The 27,008-nt window shown below is 40.2% G+C and overlaps 1 long non-coding RNA gene across 1 annotated transcript in view; it reads right to left on the reverse strand.

Moving 5' to 3' along the window:
• The window catches only part of LOC132248555 (uncharacterized), a 298,162-nt gene that overhangs the window by 79,243 nt on the left and 191,911 nt on the right, over nucleotides 1-27,008 (reverse strand). Inside the window, exons 2-3 of the long non-coding RNA XR_009459777.1 lie at nucleotides 7,818-7,981; nucleotides 7,013-7,089 (exon numbers count right to left, since the gene is read on the reverse strand). This is a non-coding gene — a long non-coding RNA (uncharacterized LOC132248555). The remainder of the gene's footprint in view (nucleotides 1-7,012; nucleotides 7,090-7,817; nucleotides 7,982-27,008) is intronic.

Here is a 27,008-nt window from a genome sequence, read left to right on the forward strand (position 1 = left end):
GTACATTCAAAAGCTGCAGTGGCTGTCTGTAGTTTCTGGGAAAATATACCTGAAAACTATATTTAGGGTTTGATGCTTTACTTTAGTTCTTACTCCAGAAAAATGTAAGCCCTGAAGCAAATGGGATGGATAAAGCAACTAATTTCTAAAAGAGATAAAGGATTTTACTCCACCATGCACAGAAACATGTTCAGCAGTCAACAGAGCAGCACAGATCAGGGCAACCCAAATGAAATATTAAATCAGCAGCCAGACAGACAGTGGAAAATTGAAAGAAACAGAAGCTGGAAATAAAGAAAAAGATGACTTTTGACAGCTTGAAAACAACCCCCCCCTGAAACATTACAGTTTTATCACAGTTTACATGTATCCTGACATAACTGTCTCACCCCCAAAGTTTGGCCTCAGCTTCTGCTATTTGGAGATTTTCTCAAATTCTCAAACATGCCTCCATGCTCTCAGGTTTTTCATCTTCCCTATGGTTCTGAGTGCTTCAGGGGGCAGAGTCTTATGTGATGCAAATAAAAATTACAATGAAAGGCCAAGAGGACCTCCTGTGACAAAAGATGCCTTAAGGTGATTTTAACTGGGGCCAAGCACCATAAAATAGCAGTCTGTTTTTCAAATTCTTACCTTCACGGGCAAGAAATATTTACTCATGTAAATATTTCTTGTAAATATTATTATTAACGGCCTTTCTCAAGTTACTACCTTGTAGCTGTAACACTGTCTTTGAATTCAGGCAGAAGGCTGTAGAAGAAGGTAGACTAGCTCATGCCACCTTGCCCTAATCTTCTGCCTGATTTTAGACCAACATGGCTAAACCCTTCTCTGTTTTTAAATTGTTGCCTCTTTATGATTAGGTATATGGATCATTTGTATGTTAAAAAGAAAAAAAGGCAGGATAACATATATATATATACACATGTACATTCACACCAGAATCATCACCTAGGAACCCACGCCTCAATCATTTCCAGCTGACATTGGAAGAAGTGTGGCCAGTGTGTGTCTCTTTACAAAAGCTTTCCATATTTCTCAGTCCTGTAACTATTGCATAGTATTTCAAAACTGTTCATAAGTGCTTTGAATAGCTTTAATAACCTTGAATCCAAATGACCCAATATCTTTTTAGCCTATAATAATAAGTCCGCCTGTCTTAATCCTTCCCTTCAACTCTTCAACTCTTCAGGTTAACAGTGCTCAACCTTTTGGTGCTGCAGGCTGGATGAGTGGGAAGGGAATGTCCACAGGATGGATCAGGATGTGCTCACCATGATCAGACCCCACATGACCTCCTTCAGCCCTGCACTGCCAGCTGGTCTCAGGCCCCATGCCAGCTCTGCAGTCTCACATTTCCAGATTGGAGCCCCACACTTCTTCCCTCAGCTCCACTCAGGGCCTACTGCTTCTTCTTTCAGCCTGGCACCACCAAATCAGGGATTCTGTGCTGCCAGATCAGATCCCCATGCTCCCTCCAGCATAGGGCCTTTTGTGCCCAGATTGGATCTGGGCTACCTCTTCACACCAATCTAATTTCATGGAGAGCCCCAACAGCTGGATAACAATATGGAAATTTACCAGCAGGGGCATGGCAATTGCTGTCACTGTTCCCAAATTTTTGGACCCCTGGGCTGGATGGCATGGCTCCATAGGCTGAATCTGACCTTCAGGGCAGGGGTTGATCACCCCTGCTTTAGGTTAGTCTAACAGCAATAAATTATTAAATAGCCACAACTTATGTCTATATAATCTTCTTCCTAAATGAAAGAAGGAAAGCCGCAGAAACAATTGGCAATGGGTTTAGGACACAGAAGGAGAGCAAGTGAGAGTGGCTTCTCTTGGTTTCCAAATCATCTAATCACATTGTTTCCTTTCTGACCTACATCTCTAAACAGTATCTCATCGTGTCTCATTTTATAGATTCTTATGTACTAGAGGAAAAGAGATTTATGGAGATTAAAAGGTTCTCTCTACCTGAATTCCAGTCATCAGTATCTTTTTTTTAACCCTGCTCACAAGAGCCCTTCTATAATGAAAGTTAACTACTCTCAGAAGCCTTCAGGTTATACGGCAAAGCTTTTTTTTTTTCTTTTTTTTTTTTTAAAGACACAAGACAGAAAGCTTTGTAATTCTCTTAAATAAGGCTTTTGTGAAGCATCTCAAAGAGAATTTGTTTTGACAGATAATTTACTGATCACGTTATATAAAGACTACCCTACTTTATCCTGTATTTTCTTATAGAAATCGTGGGAAATGAGCCACCCAGTGAAAAAGTGCACCCTGTATTTGTCCTGATGAACTTATTCAATAATTAAGAATAGCTTTTTAAATTTTTTTTGCAGAAACAATTTAACTAATTTAGGAAGATCTCCCCTTCCCTTTCTCCTCCACCACAAATAATGACAATGTCCTAAAAGCTTATAATGTCTACATGTTAAAATGAGCAAGCATTTGTTTCTAAATTATTTTTTTCTCCTAAAGCATTGTATAATGCTGCTGTAGAACACTTGAAACAGTTGCCACACTCTGCTTAATAGATGTGTTCTTTCATTGGTGATCAGGCAGCTCCTGGCTATGCAGAGCCAGAAAATGCTTTATGCTGAACCATATAATGTGGAACGTAAGGGCAAATAAAATGTCTGACCTTTTTTGAGGTTCTCTCATGTAATATTTTATCAATAAGTGGGAAGAAAATATAATGTCACTTCTGATAAAGTTTCCAGGTGACACAAGTATTCGAGAGAGAAGTAAATGAACAGATTAAAATTAAATTTAAATTTAAAATTAAAAGATTAATGTGATTTTGACCTTCTAGTAAGTTAGGTATAGGCAATCACTACTACCTTCAGGAAGATTATACATTCAGGAACAATAAGTAGTCCATATTTTTGTAGTGGAGTGTTGTGTGCAGGGAAGTCATTAAGAAAAGTTCTCAGAGGGTGGTGCAAAGGAGTCAACTGAACATAAGCTCCCCCTCCCCTCAAACTGTGGACCAGAAGACTAATGCAATGCTTGGCTATATAAATGAGAATTTCAAGGAGTAAAGAGGTATTATTTGGTGTAAGTACAACTGCTACTGGAATATTGAGACTAGTTCTGGAGTTGATTAGTTGAGTCTGCTACAGCGTGGTAATTACTGCACTCCAGCCAGGGGCTTCATCTCATGTGTCAGCGTCCCCGTGCTTCAAAATGGCTGTGGGGGCACAAGCTCTAGTTCAAGCACCCCTACTGCAATTTTGAAGTGCGAGGATGCTGGTACATGAAACACAGTTGTGCTCATCTCAACAGAGAGCTACATGCTGCCCCCACCCCCTGGAACACATATAAAAAGTGCCCAAGAGAACTAGGAAAGAGACCCTCCCCTTTAAGCAGCAGGAGAGCCACACTATTTAAGAGCATGTTGTGCAGGGCGGGAACGATCCGAGGCCCTTTTTTTGCGCCGTGGGCTGTGGCCAGCAGCCCGGACATGCCAGGTTGGGGAAGGCAGGCGGCGCACTAGAATTAGGCACGGACGCTTAATGGTTGTTTAAGATTGTTTACTTACACCGAAGATGGTCGCGGTGTAGGCTGGAACTTTTCCAGGAATACTTTGCTTAAATACTAGTTTTAGGACTCGGACAGAACTCTGGACTCACACGAAGTTGTCGAGGCTCCGTGGAACTTTTGCGCACAGGGAAGGGTACGTCGAGGGATTGTTCGGCGACGGGGAGAAGAATCGATAGGTGATCAGTCTATCGATCAGCTTAGCCGCAAGTCAAATCTCCTTAGAGGCACTCTGCAGCGTGCTCAAAGTTCTCCGACTTGGGCGGAAACCACTCAAGCCTCTTATACGGCTAGCAAGCCAATCGCTAGCCGCCACGTAGGAATAATTTAGAACTGATCAATAGTGGGGCACAAATTTAAATACAAATGGCGGGAACTCCTTGCAACATGCATTTCTGTGTTGCAACGAAGAAATGCACCCTGCAAAGAAAGCTACAAACGGCGGGAAAATAATTCAGCAGTGCCGAAGCGCGCGCACACAAAAAAAAAAATCACACCCTTGGGTTGTGATACATGTGTTATGCTGAATTGAGTAGGAGTAAGGTGGATCTCACTGAGGTTCTGGGATTATCTTGCTGGATTCTGCAAACCAGAATTCTGAAATGCTGGGATCTACTATGTAGTTTACTTGATGTCACCACTGCCTCTTCTTTCTATCTGTCTCTTTCTCTGCCCCTCTCTCAGACACATACATAAGCAGAGAGAAAGAAAGAGGGTCTACAATGCTATCAGAGTCAGCTAGGTGATTTTATCTTGTATTTCCTATTTTCCTGGAGTCAGCTAGGGGAAAATGACACAAAATTTTTCTAACCCTGACACTTGGAGAGAAGGGAATCGTCTTATAGATTAACTGGTTGAAAGTGTGATCCTACATAGCTAAATATTAAAAACAAATATAAAGAACCTGCATTGCTTTAGTATTTAAAGTCTCCTGAACCTTAAGACTCAGAAGACTCTCATGATTTTGGGAGGACCTAATTGCTAACTTTTTGAACAATGCTTACGGTAAGCATTATTGTGTGCATGCAGACACAAATCCACAACCATACTGAGAGAGTGAGTATATCAGGGAAGCAGAGGCAATAATTAATCAGAATTGGTATATAAGGTCTTTTTTACATTTGTAGATGAAAGATAAGTTTAGGTCATATATATAGTGCCTATCTACATAGGGGTGTGTATATAACATAAGCATATATGATAATATTTCTTGCTCTTTGGAATGTATTAATGTTGCATGTTTTTTGTGCCTTGTATATTATTAACCACCTAATAAAACATTACTTAACTTAAAAATGAATTTATTTATGTAGAAATGCCACTGTTTAAAAAACAAATCAGTGCTATTTAAGGGAACTATCAGAAACACTTTTTTTGTCCGAGTAAGATATTATACTATAGGTAAAATGGACTACATCAGAAACCCTTTTTTTCCCCTCCCTATTTTTGCATTATTTGGTTACTATTTCCACTCCCATTTTACTGTTACTACATATTTTGTTGCCTCAGCACCAGTGTCATGACTAAAGCCAATTGGTACTGGTGAAGCTAAAAGACTGCTGAAAACTACTCTCCAACTGAGTCCCATCAATGGCAGCTATTGATTCAGAAGGGCATGCTGTGACAAACCCAGCAGTATTAGATAGCTCTCTTTCCTACTTTTTTTTTTTCCTTTTGGCTTGGGCTCAGTTGCTCTGCAAATCAGTTCACCTACATTAACCAAAACTTGCTTCTTAATTTTAAATGAAAAAGGAATCAGAGGCATCATGTATTTATTGCCTGTTTGACTATGGAAGCTTTGAGATGTATATATTTTCCTACTGTGGCCAATTGTTATAACAAAGGAAAATAAATTTTTAAATTATTCGCAACATTGTAGACCCTTGATCCTTCTTAATGGCCATATGCTATATAACGTGTGAATTTTGCAACTGATTATCATAAATTACAGCTGCTTAAGGTATACCTGACCACTGTGTTTGAAATTTTATTTGCCGAAGGATCTGAAGCAAGCCGATTGTGAAAATTGTGGTTTAAGCTAATATGTATAATGGAGAGACATCTTTTCAGCTAACAAGATTACTGGTAATATTTCTCTAGGGCACTCAATACTTCTTTATTTCTGTATCTAGGCAAATGTCCATAGCCCTAAGCTCAGCTACCATTGTTTCCAATTAATTTTTGGTTTGCTCAGAATGGAGAAATGAGAAAAAAGTAAGGGCCAATAGGTGCCATTAAAATAGACTGATATTATAATATTTGTATGCTATATGCATAAACAATTATATTCACATACTTCTCTACTTACCACCACAAAATAGCAGTGATGAGTTAATATTAGTATTGATTATTACCATATATCTGTCTTCCACCAGTCATGACACAGAGCCACTTTCATATTACCTGTCCATAACCCTTTAAAGTAGATGACCCAATGTGAGCTGAATCCTATATTTTGATCTGTCTTTGCCATTGATTCAACATTCATTCTGTCCTATTCTTCTTTGCCTTACTAGCTTGTCTAGTTTCTTTCCTCTACAGTTCAACATGTTTATCATGTAGCTTTTATTAATTAAAATTGTCTTCCAAAAGAATACAAAATAGAATACCGTTGGGATACGGAGCTTTCCATACTTGTAAACATAATCTACTCTTCATATTTTATTACTTTGGGTTAAATATATTTCCTAAATTTGTTTTAAAAATCCATTTTCCCCCCCGTCTCCAATGTTTCACTTGTCAGTTTTTTAAAACTCTGAGAATGTCAATGTTCACCAATTTAATGTTCTTTAAAAATGCACAGATCAGGAAGTGATTAAGAATCAGGCCCCTGCATCATGAAGTTTTCTTGTTTCCTCTTTTTTTAAAAGCCTTGCTAATTGAGTAGGTGAATTGAATGAATAAGGCTTTTGTTCCTAAGCTGTACATGAAGTAACACTGAATAATAACTCCACCAGAGATTAAAACTCTGTCAATATCAGAAAAAGGGCATTTAGGCTAATACTCATTTCACACCACGAATGATATTTATGAAAAAGAAATGGACAAACAGTTTTGAATTGTAATTGTGGGGTTAGACAGACAGATAAAAGGCAGGAAGTTGGCTGCAGCTATGATAGCCCTTGAGAAAATAGATTTGCATTGTATGTATTAGTTTTTTCTCTGTATTTCTGGTGGAGTAAGGCTCCAAGCTTAGATTTCTGACGTTGTCAGGACAAACCCTGCTTATAATTCTAACAGGAGGGTAATGGGTTACTGACTATTAGGAATAAAATAAATCCAGGAAAATATGTTTTACCCTTTCACAACGGGACATCCCCCTTTTCTTTCATTAGTCCCAGGCTTAAAGCCAACACAAGATTTACTTCTCATTCAGAGCTGCATTTTCTAGACTGTCTCTCTTTATTTAAAGTCAGTAAAGCCTAGTCTCAAGCACTCCAAAAGTTTCACTTACACATTTACCTACCTAGCGTAGTTTTTGATGAAGCTGCATAACAGATTCAATGTGCATTCCTGGTGCAGTTTAAGTGACCTAATTCTAACCTGCAATGCAAAAGTTCAAGAAAATAACTGTCAGTGGAAACAAATTCACCATACAATTCATTCTCAGGAATAGTTTCCTAAAGCTGTGTACCTACAAAAGAAGAGATGGCAAGGCACCATCTGTCTGCTTGTACTTACTAATGAAGGGTCACAGCAAAAACTTATACATCAAGTGAAAAAACTCTCTAAACCACAGCACCTGATTCTGAATTGCATAAAGGTCCTTTAACTTCCTGCAGAAGTATACTGGAGCATTAAAGTGGACTGTAATAGCACCTTTTGGGCACAGGATCTCCCTAGCTAGTATGAAACCTAACTTCTGGTTCCACAGAGCCATTCAGCCACTTTCAATACAGGTTTTAGGCAGAATTTAGGCACCTGAATCCATAGCTGTTATCTGAAAATCCCCTGCTCAACTGAGGCATAATCCTGGAGATGTGTGAACTCTGTAGCCTCCCTCCTAATTATCATTAAAGTTCCCTAGGCATATAATTAATATATGGGTTGCCCCATATATAATATATAATGGGTTGCCCCATTCTGCATGCTGAAAAGTGCTGTAATCTTGAAAGAACTGCACATCTAGGTGTGGGGCTAGGTACAGACAGTCAAAAAGCCTGAGGCTGAATTGATTCAACTGATTTAGTCTTTTCAGGTTAGTCTAAACTGCACAGATTAAATTGAAACAGAAGTGAACAGACATTCAGGAAATGTAGCCACATACCTACCATGGCTCAGGACAGAAGCTGGGAGATGCTAGAGCATGGCTCTCTGGCTGTGGTCACTTCCTCTTCCTGCTGCCCCTGAGGTCACTGGGATTTGCAGTCCAGAATTACAGCAGCAGGACTCTGCAGGGTTTCTCAATACTTTCTCTTCCTTCTTCCAGGTGCCTCTGGAATTTGTAGTTCACAATCACAGCCAGAAGTAAGTTTGAGATGGGGAATGGGGTGTTTAGCCCCCCCTCCCTAGCCCCAGCCAGGGTTTGTCTGGGGAAGGGGGAGTTCCCCTCTGTAGACTGGGCTGCATCCTCAGCTAGGCTTGTTCCCCTCCTACACCCTTGTCAGCCAGCCCTCACTGCTTCAGCTAGGAAGCAGAGGGATGGAGCTAGCTGTGCTTTCTGGAGCAGACAGCACAGCCCAGCCCAGGGCTGGAAAGCATGCTGGGATGCTGGAAGATTGTGATTTAATTTAAACCCAGACAGGGTCTAAGACAAGAAGTTTCATAAGCCAGTTTGACTCAGATCAGTTAAGTCTGATACTATATTCAACTAGGTTTATCTTAAACTAATTTCAGCCATTTTGAAAACAAACTTCTGTTCTGTTACAAGTTTAAGCCAGTGTCTGATCACTTAAACTGGTTTATGTGTAACTTCTGTCCCTAGGCAAGGAAAATTAGAATCCTGATACAAAAGTGAGATTTTCCACCTTTGAGTAGGGTCTCCCAGCACCTGATTCTTAGAACATATCTAATACATATTAGGTGTTTGTATATGCAATGGGGGTTTAATTTGGTTTAGTTGTCCTTAAATTGAAATGGTGGTTTTTTTAAAACTCACTGTTTCCACTATTTCAATTTAGGGAGAATTGAATCAAACTAAACTGCTGTTGTGTATACAGAAGGGTTAGAGGACCCAATCCTTAGAGCTTACCTGCCTCTCCAGTGGCAGAGTTGGGAGGGTGAGCTGCTGGTGGGCAGAGCAGTCCCTGAGCTGTGTGAGGCAGGTGGTTCTGGGGGGTGCTGCAGACATGGAGGGAAATACCGGGCATGCACAGCTCAGGCAGGCAGGCTTCAGGAGGATAAAAAAATCAGGCTCCTCACTGCTTTTTTTATCTTCCTTCAGTTGAGCCTGCCTGCATGGGCTGCCACCAGGTTGCACACCCCCTGAGCTCTGTGGGGCCTGGTGCTTCCCTTCACAGCCATAGTGCTGCCTGGGACTACCTGGACTGTGCGCCAGCAGGTGGGTGCCACCTAGGGGTTGCCACAGCTATGAAGGGAAGCACCGGGGTCCTCTGAAGCTCAGGGACTGCTCCACCTGCCAGCAACTTGCCCCCTACTTGGGCCACTCCAGGAGAGGCAGGTAAGCTCCAGCGCCCCTCTACTATCCCCACCATCTGGGACCACCCAGGAATGGCCAGCTTGCCACTGGAGCACAGCAGCAATGTGGCAGGAGGGTGGCTGAGTGTGCTGGTGGTGGGAGAAGGTGGCAGGGACAGTGCATCGGGTACTGGAAGCCTGTCAAGTCCAAACTTCCCCGAGCCCGTTTGCTTCCAGCACCCTGTGCACCGTTGTGCTTTGTTACATAGCTAACTAAAACACCTTGGATGGGTTTTACCTTGCTACTTAACAAAGTTATTTAAAGCGGAATACGCCATTGAGTGTGTAAATAGCAATGCTATTAAAGCAGGATACTCTACCTAGTGTAAATAGCAATGCAATGGTGCAAACGGGAAATTAAGCCACTTTAAAGGCCAATTTTGTTGAGTGTACAAAGGCCCACTGACAGAAAGTAGCTCCAACCAAAATGCAATAGTGACTGCTTTATTTTAAAAACAGGCAGCAGAGGAGATGATACTGCTGGTGCCACCCAACTTGTATATAATAACATAGTGATTAGAGCACTCAGACACAAAGTGGAAAGTCTGGACTCAGCTCCCTGAGGGGACACAAATCTATTTCCCACTTTAAAGAAGAGTTCCTTAACTAGGATGCTTCAGGCTGTTCTGAGAAGAGGATATGTTCTATATCTCCTATTGATGTTGTTCAACTAGACAGCAAATTATTCAAGGTTTATTTGTCCTAAGAAAAAGCAGAAGGGAGAAAGTACCATTCAGTAGTCTAGCTGCTAAGGAACTCTACATGTAAAAGGTTTCAATCTACATTACTAGACCTGTATGTCATCCAATGACTGTTTAATTGAAAATGGTTCAATAATTTGGTGGCAAGCTTTCAACCCGAAAACTCACCTTGCTTGAATAAGTTGCCTAACAAATTACAGAGCAATGCTTCTTCTTGTGATCTCTCCTTGGCCCAGTAAAACTTGAATTCTTTGCTGAACATTGTAACAACTTCTATAGGAGGAGCTGAAAGTCTCCTACCCTGGCTCTCTCCACACACACTAGGTGCATCTACTCATCTCCCTATGGTGATATAGCAACGCGCTACATTGCCATATGGCATGCTACAGTGACATAGCAATCATGAAGTTCTGCACGCGATTGCTAGCTACAGCACTGTAGCAGCACGCTCCCCACTTACCCTGTGCTGCTACAGCAATGTAGCAGGGAAAATATAAGCATGTGCTACCCACATGGCACAGTATGGGAGGGTACCATGTTTTAGTACTTTCAATAGGAAGTTCTAAAACATGGCGTAGTAACAACGTCGCCATATGGCAATGTGTAGACACGCTCACTGAGAACATAGATTGGTGGTTAGGACTGTATTCTGGAAGTGGAAGATGTGGGTTTGAATTCCCTCAGGCTGAGGAGGGACCTGAACCTGGTTTTCCCTTCCTTGATGAAGGTTATCTTCTATATTTTGAACTCCACTCAGTTCTATTAAAAAATGTTTATAGGCCCTTACCCTCAAGAAAGGATTGAAGGCTATAGATGGAAATATCTCTACATAGCTGTAAAGGTAGCCTAAGGCCCAGGGATGAGTGGGGTTCTCAGTAATGTTCTCAGTAGTTTTTTTAGTTAGCTCTAGACTGCTCCTTTTTAGCCTCCTGACTGGTTTGGGTCCAATCTAAGGCACCTAGGCATGTAGGAATAACACATGATTACTTGATTTATCCCTTATTTAACTCTGTAGTAAAGTGTCATGTTGTCACATGACCTGCTCTTCAAGATGGCTCCCTACAAATAGATGTTTAATATGGCACAAGGTCAGTTGCTGGCAAGGAGGCCATCTTCTATTGATAATGAATTAAATTGACTAAAGGACGAGGCGCATGACTAGAATACCATTTTATATTTGATCCTAGCTTCTTAAGGAGTGACTTTATTCCAGACTGAAGTGATTTATATACCATGTATATAGCTGTATGTTGTACGTACACTTTTATACCTTGGTGATGTAAAGTTACTCCATAGCAAATACGTTGTGCCAGCATCTTAACTCCTCTCATGCAATACATAGAAAACGCAGAATTCTGGATTCCACTTCAGGAGCCAGTACCTACATGCTTAGTCTTTTACTGGATCTATCCATTGTTCCAATTCCTAGTTTAAATACATATTAAATCTTGGCTGCAGGTTTTGGGAATTAATTTACTGTGTTATGACTATTTTGCTTCCCGGTGTGCTTAAGGGAAGCAGAATAGCAGCTTCTCTACTTTATGAAAGCAACCAGGGAAAGTCCCAATGGAAAAATAACCCCAGAATACAGAGGACCCAAACATAGCCCAAATTCCCCTTCTTTCTATCACAAAGGCAAAGCACAGGAATGGAGTATCAGACCCACATTCTTTCACTTAGAATGATCTATCAAACCACTTCAATCTTCTTGATATCTGATAAACTACAACAACAAAATTCTCTTCATGAAACTTTTCCCTTCAAAACTGAGATATCATTATTACATGTGATAAAACACAAAATAGTAATGAGGCTGTCCCAGGGGAGGCGGGGCGACAGAGGAACCCCGGGTCAACAGAGAGCCCCACTTACCTCCTGTAGAGCTGGAAGAGCTGGAGGAGGGGTGCACGGCAAAACCATCGGTGCGGGTGATCAGCCATGCATATATATGGTTGCGCCTGAGCAGCGGGGGTGGAGGACGCTGCCCGGAAGATATAAAAAGCAGCCCCGATGAGGCAACGGGGAGGCTGATGCGAGGAGACAGGAGGGGAGAGCCCTCATTCAGAGGGAATCAGCCGCTGCACCCGGCAGCATGGAAAGCCAGGGGCAGTGCTACCAGAGGCTCCGAGAGAGTCGGCAGTGAGGCCGATAGCAGAGCCGGTGAGGAAGCTGGCTGCATAGCTGGCAGCAAAGCTGGCAGGGAAACTGGCTGTGACGGTGACACCAGAGCTGGCCGGGAAGCTGCATATAGCGCCGACAGCAGAACCAGCTGGACAGCCTGCAGCACAGTCGGCTGCAGAGGTGGCGGTGAAGGTAGGCGCAACGCTGACGGGGAAAACAGCAGCTGCACCCGCAGCAGAGCCAGCGGCAGCATCCGCGGAGGATCTGTAGAAGAGGTAACAGTGGGGCGGGCCCAATGGGGCTTCATTGGGCTGCGATAAAGAACAGACAGAGACCCGAAGCAGGGCCAGATAGTGGACCCTCTCGGCCCCAGTGACCTTGGGAAGAGGCAGGAATTAGGCACCCCAGCAGGGGAGCCGTCTGGGTGGTGGGGCCTGAGCCCAGGGTGAACCACTCGGCCTAGAGGCCAGAGGCATTGTTGTGGGCCTCCGGGTCCATTAGCTTAGAAACCCTGGTTAGCTTGGTGGTGGGGTAGGCACATACCGTCACAGGGTGGTTAGATTAGAGCGTTAGGGAGCAGTAGTGGAAGGACCAGGCCAACGGTCCTCGTGAGTCATACACCGGGCCTGAAGACCCAGATGCACGGCGGACAAGCTGTAGACAGAAGTGGGAAGAAGCCAAAGACACGAAAGAGGCCTGAAGACCGATAGCCTAAGGTGGCGAGTGGCCGGGGTGTAGGGGAGGTCGGAGCCCTGAGAATGCCCACCGGGAGACACGACAACCCTGGAGGCTGCCCCGAGGGGGAACCCCCCACTGAGGTACCATCCCAAGTCGTGGCAGGTGAGTTAAGGGGACCCCCTGACATCAGCAGGGGTAGCCTGTGGGGTCCACCCGCAAGCCCAGGGCAGACACGATCTCTAGTCTGGGTGAAGACTGCGTGGGAGCGCCTCCTGGAACGAAGGCGGGCACAGAGGCCACTGCAATAATCTGGGGTAAGATCAAACTATGCGTATACAGGCCACGCCAGGAATATGCAGAAATTAGGTTTAAGAATAGGTTTATCTTGATGCAATGAGATAACTAATTTCAAAGAAGGCTTTTCTTCTAAAACTCAGAAATAAGGACAGCTAAAATATAAAATATAAATGAGATGTTTCTATATACTGGGCTTTTAGAAAAGTACTGGTTTAGTAGAGCATTACTTACCAAAGTCAGATAGCCATGGAGTAAGACTATTTTCTTCAGAATCTTCCTTATTTTTCAATAAAAACAATACTCCACCCTCTTCAGCTAAATTACACATCTCCTGAATTCATTGTCTTTTGTGACTTATCCCATGTGCCCTATAGCAAGGGACTACACTGACAGTAAATATTCAATCAAAAGGAGCATAATAAAGATTATAAATAGGCATACAAAGGAGAAAACATCTGGAAAAGGGAAAGGAAATCAAACACTCACAGATTAGAGTTTCACTGCAGACCTCTAGATCCAGAAGTAATGTATACCACGTCTGGTTCTGATCAGTGTAAGTTACTTTACTGTGGCACTAATAGACTAATTAGCTATGCCTCTCAGCAGATGCAGCAGTACGCTCCTGGCAATATGGGAATATTACCAAATAGAGTACAAAACTCACATTTCAGGTGCTGTCCAGGGAGACTGGGATCGAACTCCCAAATTCAGTACTGTCCTGGAAAATGTGGAGTAGTTTATCTAAGTCTATGATGACACAGCTTTCCAGGGCTATACTTGTGTATTGTAAGTAAGTCCACCTTCTGCAGTATTCAGGAATGTCATTGCATGATATTAATGAGTGTTTTGTCCAGCATTCATTAATGACTATTTTCCATGACAAAATGACTACCTGAAAATTGAAATCCCTGAGTTAAGAAAATGGAAACAGAAATGTCAGGTCAGATTCTTAGCTGTAGCTATCATGAGAGTGTATTTCAGAGCTTTGGGGTAAACACTGCTAGTATGATCATACAAGGTGGGAGAGGATGAATATTAATTATAATGCTATCATGTTAAATAGGTCTACCGCCCTTATTATGGGATGTAGCAGTTCAAAGCTGTGACAGAATTGCACAAAAAATCAGAAGAAAATGGGTAAGTGTTATTTACAAAAAAAAAAAAAACATCAACTAGAAAAGAAAAGGACTCTTTTATGACCATGACATGGCAAATAGTAGTAATGTTGAACTTTGACCTGGATATTCTTCCTAGGCCCTTAGTGAATGGTAATCTTCACACTACTTATTCAGCTTGTCTAGTTTAAAGCTGTTTTGATGTTAATAGTTTAATACCCTCTTTATGCACCAAAATCATGTGTTTGATGATCTTATCTTGGAAGGAAAATGAAACAGTAGTTAGGAGCATTTGGTGGTGGGGTGGTGGGAGGGTAACAAGATTCCCACCAGAAATACTTTAAAATGATTTGACCCCATCCTGTTTTCTGTTACAAAGCTGCTCCAGTAAGCTTTTGTGGCTTCCACAGAAAAGAAAGAAACAGAATATTCCTGCTGAATATATTATTTAATTAGATGTGCATGCAATACATTTTAAACCCAATTTCATCCTATTCTAACTATTTAAGTTGTTCAAAAGACCAGCTCTGTGTCTGCTTTCTGGTTGATGTCTTGCTTTCTGGAAGTAAATTGACATCAACTGATGTGATCTAAATCCAACTTGTATGCAGTGTTTATGGATGACCGATCCAGCATACTATAAACTTCCAAGCTACAGTCTACTTGACAGGATAAAAGAGTCACTTCTGGGACTGCTGTCTGACATGTGCAGAATCATTCTCAACACTGGATTCCCTTAGGAAAAAGCTTTTATCCTGTCACACTTCAGTCCTGGCCTTAAAAATAGATATCTGTACATATTTATCTACATCTGCCTATCAGTAAAATTGGAGTTCATATCTCCAGAATGGGCAAATATTCAAATAAATGAATCTATTAAAACAAAATAATAAATTATCCAAATTTAATTTCAGTGTTACATATCTAAATTATTAATGCATGCATTATCTTCTTCCATAAAATGATGAAAGGCATAAAATGACTTTCTTTGAAGTAAACAATTGCAAATGCAGGATTTTCAATTAAATTTAAGGTTTTTAAAGAAAAGCCAGCTGTTACATCATGGAAGAATGCAATGATTGATCAAATCATTACACATCAAATTATACATTTCAGCAAGGATATAGATGCACTGCAGTGTATTATCCTTCATTTTCTTTGCAGCCAGAAAAAAGAATATGGCATGGAATATGGCATGACAGTTTTTAAAGTATGTAACAGTATAGTTACTTTTCCATTGGCTTCTCAGTAATTATTTTAACTGGAACTTTTAAAGGAGAATGAACTAGTGTTAGAAGAGATTGTTATTTTAGTGGGATAATACCAGGGAACTCCCTTGTAGAGACATTTAAGACCTTATTAATTGGAGTCATAGATTCATAAATGCTAGGGTTGGAAGGGACCCCAACAGATCATCGAGTCTGACCCCTGCCTAGGCAGGAAAAAGTGCTGGGGTCAGATGACCCCAGCCAGATGCCTATCCAGCCTTCTCTTAAAGATCCGCAAGGAAAGGGAGAGCACCACCTCCCTTGGAAGCCAGTTCCAAATTTTGGCCACCATTACCATAAACAAGTTTTTCCTGATATGTAGCCTAAATCTGCTCTGTCAATTTGTGACCATTACAATCATATTACATCAACAGTCATATTACACCAACAAAAAAAACCCTATATTAAAACAATATTATATTTGCAAAGGATTGCACTCAAAATTTAGGAAATAATAGAGCTTAGATTGATTATTCAGTTTTAATTCACCTCCCTTTGTACATATGCCTTATGATGCAATCTTCAATGACCTAACCATTTTCAGGGTTTTTTTTAATATTCTGGGTAGTTGAAAATGCAAACACTCTGTTCTAAGTAAATTATAGTTCAAGACTTTTTTGCAGATAAGCTCTGTATTACCTGAGTAGGTGTCTGAGCTAAACACAATGGATGAAATCCTGCCCTCATTGAAATCAGTGGGACTTTTGACATTGGGTTTAATTATGCCAGGTTTTCAGCCACATGGATAGCTGTTTGTTACCAGAACTTAGTTTGGGTGGGCTTTTTTCCTCAGGGACAAAACCTTCTTTTAAAAATGTATATATTCCAATTCATAAATACTTACTGAGTTACATTCTGTTTTATTTGCATGTGCTCTCATTCACTCAGTTCTATACGATTGCACACATATGCAAAGCTAGTATAATTTGGCACTCAGCCTAGGATTTGCAAGTCACATTGCAAATTTATTCCTAGTTTGTGTATTACCACCACTCTTCCAAATCACACACGCTTAGGTTTTATTAAGTTTAAAGTCTCAGTTAATCCAAGGTATTTAAACAAGTGGCTAACTATAAATATGTGAGTAAACCCTGCTGAAGTCAAATAGGACTATTCAAGTACTTAAGGTGAGCAGATTACATTTCTTTCTAAAAGATTTGCTAAAGCTCAAACAGAAGTTATGGGCTTGATGAAAAAAAATCTTGGATGAGGTTCTTTGCCTGTGTTATACACAAAGTCAGATTGTGCATATGATGATCTTTTCTAGCTTTAAAATGAATATCTGAAACTACCTTGTAAAACTGAGGTCCAAATCAAGAGTACATCAGCCAGTTTACTTAGCTTTTTTTAGTGGTGCCCACCAACAGTGGGATCTGAGAACCTCCCAAGAGATAATTTTAAAAAAATCACAGTTGGCTAATGGTTTAACTGTCTAGATTCTCTACCTATTTTCCTCAAGGTATTTGGGATTTTTTTTCTCTCTCCTTTTTCTTCCTGTTCTTTCTGTTTTTCTTCTCACTGCCTTTACTTTTTAGCTTGTTCTCTTTCAATTTTCATCTGTGGGAGAACTAGGCTGATGTAGTGAGTTGTTTTACTTTGCTCTGAAGGCAGTGAGATTTGCAGTCATTCTAATCTCTTTTGGTAATGAGTTCCAAAGGTTGGCCCTGTTTCTGAGCAGATCATGTCCCACTAAAATAGGTTCATTCTCAAGACTGACAACTTCATCCTCCCTGAGGAATATAGATGTCTGGGAGGTCATTACTGGTGGGAGAGGGGGAGGGGGAGTATTCTCTAGGGTAGTTTTGGCAAAATTTTTGGAGGCCCTCATATACCTGTATGTCAGAATTAAGTTAAAGAGGTAAAACTGAGTAGAATCCAAAAACCTTTCCTTTATTTGTATTTGCTATGTAAGTGCTAACAGAAGTGAAAAATGGGCTATACTGGCAACACTGGCAGAAAAACGGGCTGTACTGTTGCCCGTGGTCCTCTTCCACCGCTACAGGTCTCTCACAGCCTGAAGATCATGTACTGGCCCCTCAAGGGCCGTATGTAGCCCACAGGCCACCAGTTGGCTGTCCCTGCAAATGGAAGCATCTGCTTTTATTTAGCTCTGCCTGTGTCTGCTTCTTTTTCAGACTTGAAGAAGGGCACTTCATGCCTGAAAGCTTATCCAATTTCTCTCCCACTTATACAGTTGGTCTAATAAAAGACATCACAAAAACACTCCCTTTCCTCTCATATATCTCCTGGACCATAAGGGCTTCAAAAACGCTCTAACCCAGGAGTGGGTAAAATACAGTCTGTGGGCCAGATACGGCCCTCCAGGCCATTTTATCTGGCCCACAGGGCCCCTAAAAAATTTAGAAAATTAATATTTATCTGCCCCTGGCTGCCTGTCATATGGCCCTTGATGGCTTGCCAAAACTCAGTAAGCAGCCCTACATCCGAAATAATTGCCCGCCTCAACCCTAACACTACTAATAGCCTAAAGATAGATTCCTAAGTCCATATATAGGTGTGTAAACAAGTGCCTGAAAGTGATCACAACTCAACAGTCACTTTGCTTTCAGTGGGAACTGCTGAGAGTGCAACGTTTGAAATCCAGGCCACTTATTTAGGTATCTAAGTATGGACCTAAGACTTAATGTTGGATATCTGTATTATAAAATTTTAGCCTGGGTGTGAATTTCCTTCATTGTATAGCCTTTGCTTAAGTTTACCACTTAGAAAGGGATGTGAGGGAATAACCAAAGATAAAGAACTCAGATGTTTTACCTCCCCAATGCTAGTCATTTTTATTATTAAAAATATATTTCAACACCCCTTCTCTTTTCTTAAAAACAGGATTTTTTGTAACTGAGGATGGAATTTTTTTAGTTTTCAGTGCTGAAGATGTGACACCATTTCCCCCATAGCTCACATTATTTTTTCTTCCCTTTGCATGGGAGTCAGAGGACCCAGCTGCTCAGCTGTAGAAAACATTTTCTCCAGCAGTAGCAGCAGCTGCTGGCTGTTTGGCAGCCTCCTCCGTCAGCTGCAGCTCCAAGGTTGCCAACACCTCTGGGTGTTATGTGGCTCAAATGCTGATATGGTCTGCCTCGTGTGCTATTAAATGCCGTATCCCTTCAACTTGTGTTTGATTTGGAAGACTCTATGCACTTGTATCAATTTGTAAGTAAGAGCTTTTGCAAATCCCTCAGAAGATCTTTACTGGGGCTTTTTTAATAGGAAAAATTGTTCCATTTTTCCACTGTAATAATTTGCTTGTGTTGTCCTGGCCCTGAAGACATCCTACCTATTAATCCCACTTGCACAGTAAACTTTCTTTGCTTTGTAGTCAAACTAACAGGCTCCCTGCCAAACCAAAAAGAAAAAAAAATCATGTTGCTATTGTGTTCTCTGACACATGACCCATCTATTTGTGACTAGGTTTTCAATTATGCCCTAAGGAGCAGTGACTCCAGCAGTTCTCTGCCACTTGGAGGAGCTCAGGTTAATCTGGAAGACCATGGCTCCACCAATTATATTTTTAACAGTTCAGAATGGCTTTCAAATTTCATTTGGAACCCTCAACAAAGAAATTGGACTGGAAGCTGGATGTAAATACAGATGAATGTATTCTTTGTAAATCATTGTTTATTTAAAGCAAGAAGCACTTGACATAAGTAAAATGCTATATTTTCCCTTCTGTAAATAATGTCCACACTGTTTTATTACCTTTAATCATGTCATGCAAACCCCACTGGCTGTTTCTTTTTTTATCCACTTACCATATTTTAAAATTATCCTATTCATTTTATTCTTATAAAATTCATGAGCCATGTAAAATCCTTAGAATGTTACAAACACTGCAGTATTTCTGTTTATTCAGCTATTGCACATTCAAGCAATTTTAGCAAATATAAGAACTCTGGGGTTTTTTTAGATTCTTACATATTCAAATAATGTAATTCACATACCATATCTTGGATACACATTACTTTTACAAGGTCCATAGTATTTTAAAATGAAATTGGATATTACATTAAATAATATTTTCTCTTCACTCGACAGAGGCTGAAAGCAGCAGGACACATTTAACAAGAAGTCTTTCCTTTTTTATCTGATATTTTGCTAATTAAATGCAAATACTATTCTGATGCTAAAATGTTGTTTATACGCCCCAAAGTATTTTACAAAGTAAATGTTTACTGAAGAGTTCTGAGGGCACAGTTTACAATTAAAATCATGATTGGATACACATTGGTTCTAAGCAAAGATTTTTAAGTGAGGCTTTAAACATATACTGTTAATGGCTTAGCACTCTAGTCAACAAAGATGATATGCGTGAAAGTGCAAATACCACCAGTGGAGTAACTCAGGAGGTACCTCAGATGGATTGTGCAATTATTTGGCAAAAAGCCACTTGACTGTTTTAAATAAGCCTCTTCAGTTTAACATTGAAAAGTTTTATGTATTTCTCATCACAGTGTGACATTTCCTCAAGCTGCTGGAGCGGGCAGGTAGAATAAAGAGCACAGTATCAGTTGGTGCACCATGATCGGTTGATGACACTCAGTATGCCTGGAATTTGATTTTAGGCCAGGTTAAATGCATCCAAATTTTGAATACCAGTCTAATACTTACTGAATTATGAAAAAAGGAAAATAACTAATGTTATTTAATCTGGAGAAGATGAGACTGGGGGGCGGGGGTGGGTTTGATAATAGTCTTCAAATACCTACATGGTGATTACAGGGAGAATGTAGACAGTATTCTCTGTGATTCTAGAGCTAGAAGCAATGGATTCTAACTGCAGCAGGAGAAATTAGGTTGGAGATTTGGGAGAATTTTGTCACTAGGAGCGTGGTCACCTTAGAACAGACTACCAAGAGAGGTTGTAGGTTCTCTATCCTTGGAAATTTTCAAAAGCAGGTTAGATAGACACTTGACTGGGATGGTTTAGTCAGGGATAATCCTGGCCTGAGAGAAGAGCTGGATTAGATGACCTCCTAAAGTCCCTTCCAGCCCTATTTTCTTATCACCTTAATGCCAAATTCCTGGTTCAGAAATTAGAAATACAGAGCCCTGGCCATTGATAGCATAAGCAATCAAGACACAGGATTGTTTTTCTTCAAATGTTTTTGAGAGCCTGGAACCCAACCCATTCTCTTAGACAGGCAAAACTGAGCAGGATTTCTGATAAAAGTGATTATTAGTGTTTCTGCCTCCTGGCTGGACTGGGCAAACTATATTGCAGGCATAGCTGCTCTGATAGTGGTAGTTCATCATTACCACTTTGTCCTTAGGCACTTTGAACTTCCATGCTCTAGTGCTTAAAAATAATACAAGTGAAAAAAAGAAAATAGTGAGCCAGACTTTTCAATACTAAGAGATTGTGCGTGTGGGAAAAGTTCAATTTTTGTTTTGCCATTGCAAAACTTAAGTTTACATATAGAGAAGCTGAAAATCAAAATTTAAGTAATTTTTAATATCAACATGTTTGTGTGGAAGTCCTATATATCTATTGTGCATCTAATATTAATATTTGATATAAAATCTCAAGCCCAAAACTGGGTTTGATATTTTGTTGTCTAATTATCTTCCATATGTTTTTGAAATGTCTTCTGTTGCCTGTAAGAAATAGTATTAACTTGGTATCTGTTTTTATTTTATTGCTCATCAGATCACTCCACTGTAGATGTAAATTGGAACGTTTGGAATGAATTGAGTCAGCTCCACATAGGATTGTTTAGGAAAGGATTTCTAAGATCGAGATGACTAATATGTTTTAAGGACAACATTTTCAAAAATATGCATCTCAAAAGGGGGAGTTTGGGCAAAAAAGCCCCAAGCAAAACAAAATATCCTTGTGTAGTATTTGACTGCCAGAGGCAAGTTATGTTTTATTAAGTTTCAGAAAATGTTACCAGAGTCACCATGGCCAACAGGCTCCAAAATGCTTCCACTTCTACATATGGGGTTGGTACTGTCTGTACCTGGCTTTGAGAATGCTAGGGTTTTGTATTCATCTACTCAAAACCATTTCTTTCAAGACTTCTTTTCCCTTGACACAAACATCAAACATTATGGTGCATATTCTTACAGTTTCTTCAATGAGGCTTTTTTTCCCCTCTTAAATCTTTTAAGTTTTTCTTTTTGTTTTTAATTTCTTCTAGGGTTAACTTGCTTTTTCCTCTCCTCATCTTTGCCTTCTCTTTACACCCTCTTTCTGCATTTACCCCTCTCCCCTATGGAGCCATTTTTCCTTAATCATTGCCATTTGGCTTCACCTTTTTTAAAGTTATTTCTGCCAGCCCTAAATTTTTGTGCTACACAGGGAAAGGTTGTTGACAGAGCCATTTTGTTGACATTAGGACCTTTTTCTTGGAGTAGAGGAGAATGTGAGGGATGAGATAAGAACCTATGCATCTCTCTCTTTGGGGCTGGTGGCCTAAGGGCTCTTTTTATTTCCTTCCTTCCTTTGGAAGAAATGTGGTTATTAAAGATATTCAGTTATTGATTGTCTTCCAATGTCTGAGTCATTAGCATAGTGCTAAAATGCACTATGGCATTAATAGACTATCTTTCAAATGAGATAAAAGACTGAAGATCAGACCACCTGTGGTAATTAAATCTCTCAGGGGGGGTTTCTCGAGTGTAATTTTTATAGATTGTACTACCACACCAGAGTTTAGGAACAATTCTGGTGTAATCCCAAGGCTGAGATCAAAAATCAGTTCAAGGCTCTTGTGTGATGTGGGAGCTAGGAGTGACACCAGCAAAGCATGGGAGCTGGTTCGAGGTTCCAGTACAGTGTTGGGGCTGGGAGTGACACCAGCATGGCACAGGAGCTGGTCCCAGACCCACACCACACTGGAGCCTTGAACCAGCTCCTGTATGGTATGTGAACTGGGTGCTGGTGTCACTGCCAGACCCACCACTGCACAGGAGCCTTGATCTGGAAATGCTTTAGTACAGGTGCCCAGGGATGGCAACTAGGGCTGTGTGAAACTTCAGCGGCTGATCATTTCAGAGGTGTTTTAGACCATTTTGGAGCCCAGAACACCACATTTGAAATGAAATGGAAGGCGCCAAAACATCTCTGAAACAAAATGAAACCATACAAAATGTTTCAGAGGCACCTCTGGGAATAGTCCAGCACAGCCCTTCAGCCCTCCTTTTAAAGTGCTGGGTGGCTGGGCCAGGAGGGGGATGGGGCCAGGCAGGGCAGCCATGAGGACTTCTCCCGCCCAGGGAGATGCAGGCAGAGCCATGGGAGAACCTGCAGTCACCCAGCTATGGCTACCTCTCCCTGGCCGATCTGAATCTCCAAATCGGCGCCAAAACAGCACTGACACTCCAAAACAGATTTGATTGGGTCAAAACAGAACAGTGATCCGAAACACTGAAACAAATCACTATCCCTCTGAAACAGCTGAACCCTAAACGGAAATGAAACATAGCCATTTTGCATAGCCCTAATGGGAGCCCAATAAACAAACAACTGTACTGGAGTCCCCTGATTATATTACTTCTGTGGAGCAGTCTAACATTAGCTCAAAACATTTTAGGTAATACAGTTTGGAGATACTTCTCTGTAGTAAAGGCCTAACCTATAACTATGCTATGATAGGACTTAGCACCTGCCTCACTGCTTGAACGCTCAGACACAAATATTGTAAATAGAGTTAGCGTATGCTAAGTGTAATGTGTAACAAGGCCCTGAGTGAATTCACCTCTTCTGTCCCTGTTTTTTTCCCCAGGCAACACAATTCCATCATCAGTGCTTCTCTTTCCTCTTCCCCACTTCCCTAGGTAATAGAGGGAGAATGCACCAGTCAAATCAATTTTTGGAGGTAATAGATGCCTTCCCACCAATAGTTGGATCAGCATACCACTTGGTAGGAGAAGCAATATCCCCTCCCTACCTCTTTTACAAAAAAGTAAACATGTACAAAAGCTGGACTATCACTTTCAAACTCAGATTTTAGGTAGAACCCTAGAGTTAACACACTTCTCTTGAAATAAATCCCCAAAGATCTTAATTGCCACTGACAGCCTCGTCCCCAAATTTATACCTCATTTGACAAGAAAAACTACTAACATCACAGAGTTTTATCTTCAAGGTGGGTCCTTGCTTAAGCCATAACCCAAAAGAAAAAAACTATTGAATAACTGAACTATGAACACTCCTTCCTGAGCAAATCCACATCTTCTTTCCTCATGAGAAGTGAGGCAAGGTATTCCAACATACTACATCAACAGATGTTGCAAAGAGAATTAAAATAATTGAAGAGGAGGTCTGATTGGAGAGAGCCTCGTGCAGAGATATGGGAGACAATATTATATGGTCAATAAAGAGCTAGTCTCCTGATGTAATGCCATCTACAGGATATGTAGTTTTGGAAAAACAAACAAGCAAATAAAACAAATTCAAGGTATAAATTTGTCAAGTTTTCTGCATTTAGATTTGTAAAGTTTGTTTTGAGTTTGAAAATGTTTATGGGGTAGCAGGATTTATATTCTGCTAAAATGCTGACTTTGAGCCAATTCATAGATTGCACTGTATTCATATTTCACTGCAATATCTTTTTTTTTTTGTATTAGTTATATATTTGTAGTTTGTTTTTATACCACTGGCATGCAATTAAAGATTTTCTTTTCTTCTTTAATTCTGATTTAGGATAATAATGGACTTTTGAGGGTTTAATCTCAATTCAAATCTCAGGACTTCATTACAAATTGTGAAAGTAAAATGATCTTTAAAAGTATTTTTTTAAATACTTTTAAAATTCTGAGAATATGTTTGGCTATGATATCAGGGGGAAGATTAAATTAATCTTAGAACTAATATTCTGCGTGTGTATTGTTTCATAGATGTGTTGATTCCTATCATCACACTTCCTAATATGAGAGGCTTATAGACTGTTTGTTGAACTATCTGGCAGTTTTAATCAGGTCTGAACACAGGTTAATCAAAATTCTCACAGAGTACTCAGTATCTCTGTATCTTGGCTATATTCTAGAATCTTGCACTTCCAGATTTTAATTTATTTCATCTGGAATGCAAGAGGAAGGTTGAAGGATTAGTTAGTAACTGTATATTAGATAATCCTTATCAGCTGCTTTCTCCGATTGAGTTTGTAATAACACAGCTGGAGCACTCTTTATATTTTACAGAAAGTTAAAGATCTTATAAATCCTTGTTTGTTTGTTAGGTTTATTGTCACCCTTGCAAAGTATGGTTAATTTCAATTTCTTGAAAGATCCTCATCTCCATTTTAAAGTTAGCGACAAAAATTGAGCAGATGTATTCAAGTAATTTTCATACAAACATAAAACTTAGACTTCCCTTTCGGTTCTGTGCCATTAAAAAGTTTCTTGCTCAAGCTCAGTGTACTTGTGCTTTAAGATGAGAGGGAAAATATTTACCCAGGATGATAAACATGACCTGAGACAAACCTATGTATAGCCTGGTATCAGTAAGAGGAACTAAGCTCCAGCGAGCTTTTATATCCACCATACTGTGGGTTTTCTAAATATTTTTTTTTCATTTAGACTGATATTTGATTTGTGCCATAGTTCATGTCACAGTCCTGTGCTGTGGGTCAGCACATGACAACTGAGAGAGAGGTCATTTTATCTCCTGTTGCAGGCTGTGATGAAGCCACAAGCAATACGAGCTGTCCCAGACCCACTTACCAATGTGCCTTAGTTTTGACTCTTTTAAGGCCATCTTGACAGGTAATATTAGGTCTTCCAGTGACTCCAATACAGATGCTAATTCATGCTAAAGGTAATGATGATACCTATCCATTTTTTTCAGTGGATGTGATACCAGTTTACTTCATGTAAGACTAATAGGCATTGAATAGAATTAAATTCCATTCCCTAAGCCGGGTCAAAAGTTTATTTAGCATGTTACCCAATTCCCTTGTCTGCAGGCAATCTGTAGCTTTTGCAGCTATGACCACACTGCATACCATACATGTTCTCCTAAAAGCTTTTAAAGTATGTAAGGCCCAAATTAGCTCATGTCAAGATAAAACTTCATAAAAAGCAAGGGTTGCCTGTAGACATGCTCTTTCATGTTCTAATTAGAACATCAGAGAAGACTCTATTATTTGAGTCTTCTCCGCATTCCAATTTGAATACTCCAGCATCATTGTTCCTATCCATAGCAAGAGTTACTCTCTTAGGCAAATATTTCAAATATAATCATTCAAGGGGGCTTTCATTACCTTCCTGTAACAGAGATGGGTAGTGGGATGCAGCCTTGACTACTAAAAATGTAGGCAGCCTGGTACCAAAGCTACAGAAATCCTTTCTTGTATACCAGTGAATTCACTGAAATTTACAAGATCCTTTCCTATTTTCTTTGCAAGTACAGTATATTACTCAAAGTTATTAGGAATATAATAAAAGAGTAACATCGAGGCTTCCTCTCCAGATCTAACATTTCTGAAAAAGAACAAAGGATTATTTCATATGACATTTCCCTTGACCTCTCTTTCTCTATGTATTAAAAAAAAATCATAATCAGTCTCTTTCAGTAGCAAGATCTGATTTTTTTTTAAATCCTTACCTCAGTTTTCTTAACATCAGATCAAAAGAAATAAAATGAAAGGATGGCATCTCTAATATATATGTTAATTCTTGAATTGTGTCCTAAGGCTAGGGCATGGCAAAGGAAAGGGCTAAGGTTAAACCCAACTTTCTATTTTGAGAGCTACTTTTCTGTAAGACACAAGTAGAAATACACCTAATGACTCATTCTAGCTCTACATGGTACTTTTTCACATACTGAAGCTACTACAAATTTTTATGACTGTCAGTCTCTGCTCAGCAGAGGCTCAGGGCTGAAATCAGAATAGAAGCTGGAGTCAGGATTGAAATGCACTGGCAAAGATGTGCCAGGAAGTTTGAACTTCATTTGCTAGGACTATAGGCCATTATTTATACCCATTCTGTGCATAGACTTCCAGTTAATCTCAATAGGAGTTGACTGCAAGGAATGAGAATAAAATCTGGCCTCTATCCAATGCTAGTGTTCCTTCATGTCCAAGTACACCTCATTCATTAAATTGGAAGAGACAGAACACAAAAAAAATCTCCAAAGTTCCCTTCTTGACCTTTTTCACTTGCAGAGGATACTGGTCACTCTGAGCATAGACTAGGGTATACTAACAAGACAGATCTTCATTAAAAAAAAACTCATTCAATTTGCTGAGAAGGATGGCAGACTACCAGAAACCAGGTTTTACTTTTGGCTTCACTCAAAGAGGAGCAGTAACTGCTTTTTACTTTCACTTCTTTTGCTCTCCCAATTCAGCTCCATAACTAAGGGTGGCTAACAGTGTCAGATTCAGGAGGAGTCCTGTGCTTTTAAAATATTGTCAGAATGCTCCCATGAGACAAGTATATTGCTGGTATTTTTCAGCTTCTGGGTCTAAACCTTGTCCGCAGAAAGTATGAATAATTTTCCAAGACTTGAATATTATATGCACTGGCAGCTATGGATATACAAGTGAATATTGAAGGCTATAGGCTTTACAGGAATGATTGGGTTGGGAAGAAGAAAGTGTGGCCCTGTATGTGAAAGAATGGTACCCCTATCTGCAGGTCACATTTGACAACAGGGAAGGGTCCCTTGAGACCAGGAT

Source organism: Alligator mississippiensis, chromosome 2 (genome assembly GCF_030867095.1).
Source record: "Alligator mississippiensis isolate rAllMis1 chromosome 2, rAllMis1, whole genome shotgun sequence".
In the NCBI taxonomy this organism is placed as follows: domain Eukaryota; kingdom Metazoa; phylum Chordata; order Crocodylia; family Alligatoridae; genus Alligator; species Alligator mississippiensis.